This window comes from Phocoena phocoena, chromosome 13 (assembly GCF_963924675.1).
Source record: "Phocoena phocoena chromosome 13, mPhoPho1.1, whole genome shotgun sequence".
Taxonomy (NCBI): Eukaryota; Metazoa; Chordata; class Mammalia; order Artiodactyla; family Phocoenidae; genus Phocoena; species Phocoena phocoena.
In genome coordinates, this window is record NC_089231.1 from 63,030,499 (window position 1) to 63,037,319 (window position 6,821).

General features: G+C 45.6%; 1 protein-coding gene across 1 annotated transcript in view; it reads right to left on the reverse strand.

Moving 5' to 3' along the window:
- Positions 1 to 5,165, reverse strand: part of MC2R (melanocortin 2 receptor) — a 17,990-nt gene extending 12,825 nt beyond the window's left edge. Inside the window, exon 1 of the mRNA XM_065890150.1 lies at positions 5,114 to 5,165. The gene's annotated coding sequence lies outside the window, so the exon portion shown is untranslated. The remainder of the gene's footprint in view (positions 1 to 5,113) is intronic.
- Between the last annotated feature and the right edge of the window lie 1,656 nt (positions 5,166 to 6,821).

The following is a 6,821-nucleotide window of genomic DNA, read 5'->3' on the forward strand; positions in this document are numbered from 1 at the left end:
CCATACATATAACTGGTGACTGAGGATTGGTTAAATAAATTCTGGGAGGCCCATGATGTAGACCACTACTCTATGGTTAAAATCATGGTTCAGTGGTGCAGAGTATATATACACTCATGCAAAGGCATAGAAAAATCTCTGAAAGACATATGTCCAATTTTAATTGGGTGATGGAGCTATGAACATTTTTTTTAAAAAATAAACTTTTTACTTTAGAACAATTTTAGATTCATGGAAAAGTTACAAAGATAGTTTAGAGAGTTACCATACACAGCACACCCAGTTTCCCATATTATTAACGTCTTACATTAGTATGGTACATTAACCACAATGGACGGTACAATATTGACACATTATTACTAGCTAAAACCCATATTTTATTCATATTTCCTTAGTTTTTACCATATGCCCTTTTTCTGTTCATGCCCACATGACATTTAGTCATCTTTACATTGAGCATGTTTCATTATGCTCCTCTTGGCTGTGACAGTTAGACTTCCTCTGTTTTTGATGACTTTGACAGTTTTGAGTACCGGTCAGGCATTTTGTAGAATGTCCTACAGTTGGTATTTGTCTGGTGTTTTTCTCATGCTCAGACTGGGGTTATGGACTTTGGGGGGAGGAAGACCACACGAAGTAAAGTTATATCCTCATTACGTCACATCAAGGGACGTATTGTCAACACGACTTTTCCGGCATCACCCGGCCGAGGTCGTGTCTGTCTAACTTCTCCCCTGCCCATCTGACCTCTTTGAAAGGAGGTCAGTATGCACAGCCCACACCTCAGGAGTAGAAAGCTGTGCCTGCCTCTTGTGAATGGAAGAGCCACGTAAATTATTTGGGAATCTGCATGGGAGATTTGTCTACTGTCTTCCATTTATGATTTGTTCAATCATTGGTATCAGTATGGATACATGGATATTTATTGTATACTTTAGGTTATAATCCAATATTAGTTTATTTATTTTGTTGCTTAAATTGTCCCAACTTTGGCTGTTGGGAGCTCTTGCAGTTGGCACATACCCTTTGTTTTTGTTTTTGTTTTTTCGGTACGCGGGCCTCTCACTGTTGTGGCCTCTCCCGTTGCGGAGCACAGGCTTCGGATGCGCAGGCTCAGCGGCCATGGCTCACGGGCCCAGCCGCTCCGCGGCATGTGGGATCTTCCTGGACCGGGGCACGAACCCGCGTCCCCTGCATCGGCAGGCGAACTCTCAACAACTGCGCCACCAGGGAAGCCCAGCACATACCCTTTGAACATACCCTCACCACTGTGATTTTTTGGAACAATTATTTACCTTCTGCGCTGCAAGATGTTCCAGGCTCATCTTGTTATTTTGTGCTATCGTCATGGAATCAGTCATTGTTCCAAGAATCACTGACTCCTTTTATTGGAGAATGGTGTTAAAAACCAAGATCTGAGGGTTAATGTGTATGTTGTTTCTGGGGTGTTGCTGCTCCTTGAGCCCTTTCCACTAACAGAGTAAGGAGACACATGTGTATACACTAAGCCATGTGTGTACACACATCTACAAATACTTCTCTCTCCATCTGTATCTACATGAAGCTAAGTATGAGCTCATCCTGAAGTTTCCAGCTCCAGTCTGTTGCCACGTGGAGACTTCTGACCTCCTCTCCTTGCTTACCTGTAACCTCCTGGCCCAACAGTGAGGAACTCAGCTCCTGCCAGGTGCAGGGCATCATTTAATTGCTGGGTCCAGATGCACACTTCCAGTGGTTGCAGAATTGTTAGACCACATCCCTGTGGTGAACTGTATCAACTAGAGAGCAGGCATGCAATGTGGGCTCCATAAAGGAGTTCTCATTGTCTACAGAATAAAATCCATTTTTAAAGCACTTGGCCTTTGTCTTACAGTCTCTACTCATTTTCAAAGTCACTTATGTCAGCACCTTTCCCCCACCACATGCATTGAGGTTATTTCATGTATTTATGATACAATCAGATTCTTTGGTTGCTTCCATCCTGAGACATTCTAACCTCCTAAATGATTTTTTTTAATTTTGAAAACGTAAGATTTGCACTTTATGCTGTAAATTTCTATAAGTTTTGACAAATGCATGGTGTCATATATTCACTATTACAGTATCATACAGAATAGTATCACCACCCTAAAACTCCCCTTGTACTACATCTATTCAACCTCAGTCCCTTCCCAAACCACTGGTAATATCTTATCTATTTACTGTCTTATAGTTTTCCTTTTCCCAGAATGTCATATAATGGTAATCACACAGCACATGGCCAGAATGGTTGTGTCACTTAGTAATATGAGGTGTTGGATTTTATTCTGTAGACAATGAGAACTCCTTTATGGAGTTTCACCCCTGTCTTTTTTAGGCTTTCTAGCTAAACGATAGTTGAAGGACTTCTTGGTTGTTTCCAAGTTTTGGCAATTATGAATAAAGCTGTTATAAACATCCATGTGCAGATTTTTGTGATGAACATGAGTTTTCAACTCAGGTAAATACCAAGGAGCACAATTGTTGGATCATATGGTAAGAGTCTGTTTAGTTTTGTATTAAACCACCACACTGTCTTCCAAGGTGACTGTACCATTTTGCATTCCCATTAGCAAGAAATGAGAGCTCCTGTTGCTCCACATCTTCACCATAATTTGGTATTGTCAGCATTTTGGATTTTAGCCATTCTAATAAGTATTTAGTGGTATCTCATGGTCATTTTAATTTTCATTTCTCTAATGATAATGATAAGTATTATTTTTATGTTTATTTACCATCTGTAGATCTCCTTTGGTGAGACATCTATTCATATGTTGTTCATTTTAAAATTGTATTGTTTGTTTTCTTATTGCTGAGTTTAATATTTCTCTGAATATTTTGGAAAAAAAAGTCATTTCCAATATGTATTTTGCAAGTATTTTCTCCCAGCACTATCTGTTGAAAAGTCTATCCTTTTTCCCTTGCATTGCTCTCACACACTTGTTGAAATCAGTTGGCTACATTTGTATGGGTCTGTTTCTGGGCTCTCAATGATCTTCCATTGATCTTTGTCTATTCTTCTGCCTTGATTTCTGTAGCTATATGGCTTTACCTAAGGCTGTATAGGATTCGTTGTCTCCTGCGCAGGGCCCAAAATGTATGTTTAGCATTTTAAATTAATATTTTAACATATAAAAGAGCAAACTCCCCAATACACCAGCACATCCTTAAAATCTGTACTTCAAAAGCAGTCTGATTTTGCCCTGGCTTCTCTTACAATGGTCTCCACGTTAAAGGTCAGAGACGGTGCGGGTCGGTGCGGGGTGAGAGATGTTCTTCAGTGCTCCAGTTAAATATGAGGGGCACATTTTATTCCTGTTCCCTGCTCTCCCACCCGTTTCATAAATAAGAAAACTAAGGCTCAGAGAGGGACTTGCTCAAGGTCACTGAGCTACTGAGTCTGTCTTGCTCCAAGGCCCCACACGCATCGCTGGCACGTTGCCAAGTGCATGTGGAGCCCTGAGTGTAAATCTTCTGAATTTCTGTATCATTTTAATATCAGCCAGACTTCTTGAGATGACACCCACGCCCTTTACACACCTTCTTGTCTCTCAGCTCTCGGAGCCTCAGGGCCACCTGGCCCCCCCGCCCCAGAGCGCTCCCTCCTGGACCCCCTTCTCTGGGCTGCCTTCCCTAAGCTGCCCCACCTGTGCTCCCGCCACCTGTCCTTACGTCCTGGCCCCGGATGCCACCGCCCAGCACAGACCTGCCAGCGTTTTTATGACAAGGCGGACGGATCTCACATGAGGTTAATTAGCCATTAAGTATTCAGGTGGGAAACATGCCTGGAAAACTAATGAGGTGAAGGTAGGTTGGCTTTTCTTTTTACGCTGAGCTGCCTGAGGTTGCCCTGAGGAATGAGAGGGTGATGGTGCTGGAGGGGGACACCCACACCTCCCCCCCTCCCACGAAATCTGGGCCACTGAAAAGCCAAGGTGCTCCATGGTGTCCCCTCCACTTGCTGGGGAGTGTCCTACCCCATCTGCTGGGGGCCCCCTTCTCTGGGCTCCCACAGCCCCGTGGGGGCTCTTCTCGAGGACTGAGTGTGACCTGCTGTCTCAGCCACAGCGGCTTCGCGGTCGCAGGCCTGGTGCCTCAGTGTGCATGGGCCTTTCCGGTCAGTGCATGAACCAGTGAGGCTCATGACCAGCCCTCTGCACGCCTGCCCCTCCCAATCCTGCTCAAGGCCCTGCTCTCAGCGTCGGCCTCTCATCACTCTTTCAGTTCTTTCCCCCTTGGCTTTGCATGTGTGCGCATGCATGTATGTACGTACAGGTATATGCATGTGTGTACGTGTGTGTACATGTGTATGTGTGTGTAAGTGTATGTGTTTGGGAGGAAGATGAGTGGTGGGATCATCTCAAGGCAGCTTAGGGAAATAAAAATAGGAAGAATAGCTGCTTTTGTGAAAAGACTGAGCCTTCCGTTTTGGGGAATACATATTCCCCGTGACAGAGCCAACCAAGCAAAGAGTGAATGTCTCAGGTCTGCAGTGACTGCATGGCTTTCCAAGTGACAACCACTTTGGAGGAGTATGTGATCAGGAATCTGCTTTTAATTCTCATTTATCCTACACCCTGTATTTTTGCCAAGGAAGGCAGAGGACTATTGAACTTGTAGATGAGAAAGGCAGAGTGTTAATTGCCCCAGAACCACAGAAAGTCCACATGTATATGTCGATGGCAGAGATGCTTATGCACCAGTACCAGAATGGAAACAGAAGGTTAATCAGGTAAAAGGGTGACTCTCAGGAGGTAAAAGAAACATGACGTTTTCTGCTCCTAATCCCATTAGGAAAAACGTGCTTGTAGTCCTGAATAGAGCTTGATGATGATGTAGAGACTAAAACTGTAGAGGAGCTAAGAAACTCATCAGGAGGGAAGTTTGCTTTGGTTAGACATACAAGTAAGAGATTTTGTTGTTACAGTTTAATTAGAAAATAATGTACTCCCACAGGAAGATGAAAGACCATAATTTAAAAGATGAGCTATTAGGAATTCTGAATAGAATCTTTTCTCAAGATTTTTCCCTAAGTGTTCTATTTATGATCCCAAAGCCCTTAAGAACCTGAGAAATTAGTAGAAAATGTACTTACTTTCAGCTCTGAAGCAGGAACTTTCTGGCCGAGATGACTGAGAACGAATGAGTTTTTGAAAGAAAAGCAAGAGAAGGGCCTTGGGCTGGGACGCACAGAACAAATGCATCACTGGAGAGACAGTTGTTTGTTGTCATAACCTTGGATAAATGTCATTCGAAACGCACTGCATACTTCTGGTAATGCGAAGTCAGAGAAATGAAAAGAAGCGGTTGGATTAAGTCACAATTTCCATGGGCTCAGCTGAGCAGGGCTGCTTCCAATGTTCATGACAAGGTTTATGGCAGACGGCAGACCCTGTGACCTTGCTCCTCTTTTTTTTTTTTGCGGTATGCAGGCCTCTCACTGTTGTGGCCTCTCCCGTTGCGGAGCACAGGCTCCGGACGCGCAGGCTCAGCAGCCATGGCTCACAGGCCCAGCCGCTCCGCGGCATGTGGGATCCTCCCAGACCGGAGCACGAACCCGCATCCCCTGCATCGGCAGGCAGACTCTCAACCACTGCGCCACCAGGGAAGCCCCCTTGCTCCTTTTTAACATCATTTTAGAGTTAGTTTTCAACCAAGGAATTCAATAAAATTGGATTTTGAGGAAATGGTTTTGGAAGAATTTGTTTTAAAATTTTCAGCAAACTACTCAAGGCATCTTGCAAACATTTAGCTCATTAATCTCTTTAAGAAGAGGGGAATAAGCCCATCAGCCATGTTTCACAAGACCAAACAGTGAGACAGGGGCTGTGTGCCCAAGGCCCCGCAGAGCATGGGCTGCCACAAGAAGAAAACCTCGTGTGCTGCCGATTCTCCTCTGTCATTAAGCTTCACAGAATCCACCATCCAGAGCTCCATCATTCAAAGCAAAATTGTTCAGTTTAAGGGTACAACATTGTTGGATTTCTGTTTGCCAGTGCCTGCAGGGGAGGACTCCTGTTGGTATCAGGCACATTGATGTGAGTATTTAAATGTGACCTGGGGCCAAGTCAGGGTGGACCTGGGGCTTTGGGGCTGAGTCCAAAACAGTGGCCATTTCTGAAAAGAGCAGTTCCAGCCCTGAGCTGAATGATGTCCCCACGTGAGTGGTCTGGAGAGGACTGAGGACAGAGGTCTGAGTCTGATTTCCCAGGCAGGGAAACACTTTTTTTTTTTTTTTTTTGCGGTAAGTGGGCCTCTCACTGTTGTGGCCTCTCCCGTTGTGGAGCACAGGCTCCAGACCCGCAGGCTCAGTGGCCATGGCTCACGGGCCCAGCCGCTCCGCGGCATGTGGGATCTCCCCGGACCGGGTCACGAACCCATGTCCCCTGCATCGGCAGGCAGACTCCCAACCACCGCGCCACCAGGGAAGCCCAGGAAACACATTCTTATGAACTGTCTTTCCTCTGGCCTGTCCCTGAGGTGAAGCATGTTCTCCTGGGCGCTGCCGGCACCAGGGTCATTCTAGGCCTCAGAGCATTTGTGAACAGCCCTGAGCCCCACAATGGCCCTGGGGCCCACACGAGGCTGTTCTGCGGGCCTCTTTCCCACCAGAGCCACGCAGTTCAACAGTATGTAAAAGCTGGACAGTGCCCCCAGAAAGCTACCTAGGAAAGAAGAGACACCTGTCCTCAACCCTCAGACCTGCTGTTTCCAGAACCTTTGCCAAAGATCTGATTAGCTAGTTGGGAAAGCTGGTGGCAGGTCAGGGAGCAGGCCCCAGGCAGGTTGGCAGAGGGAGCACT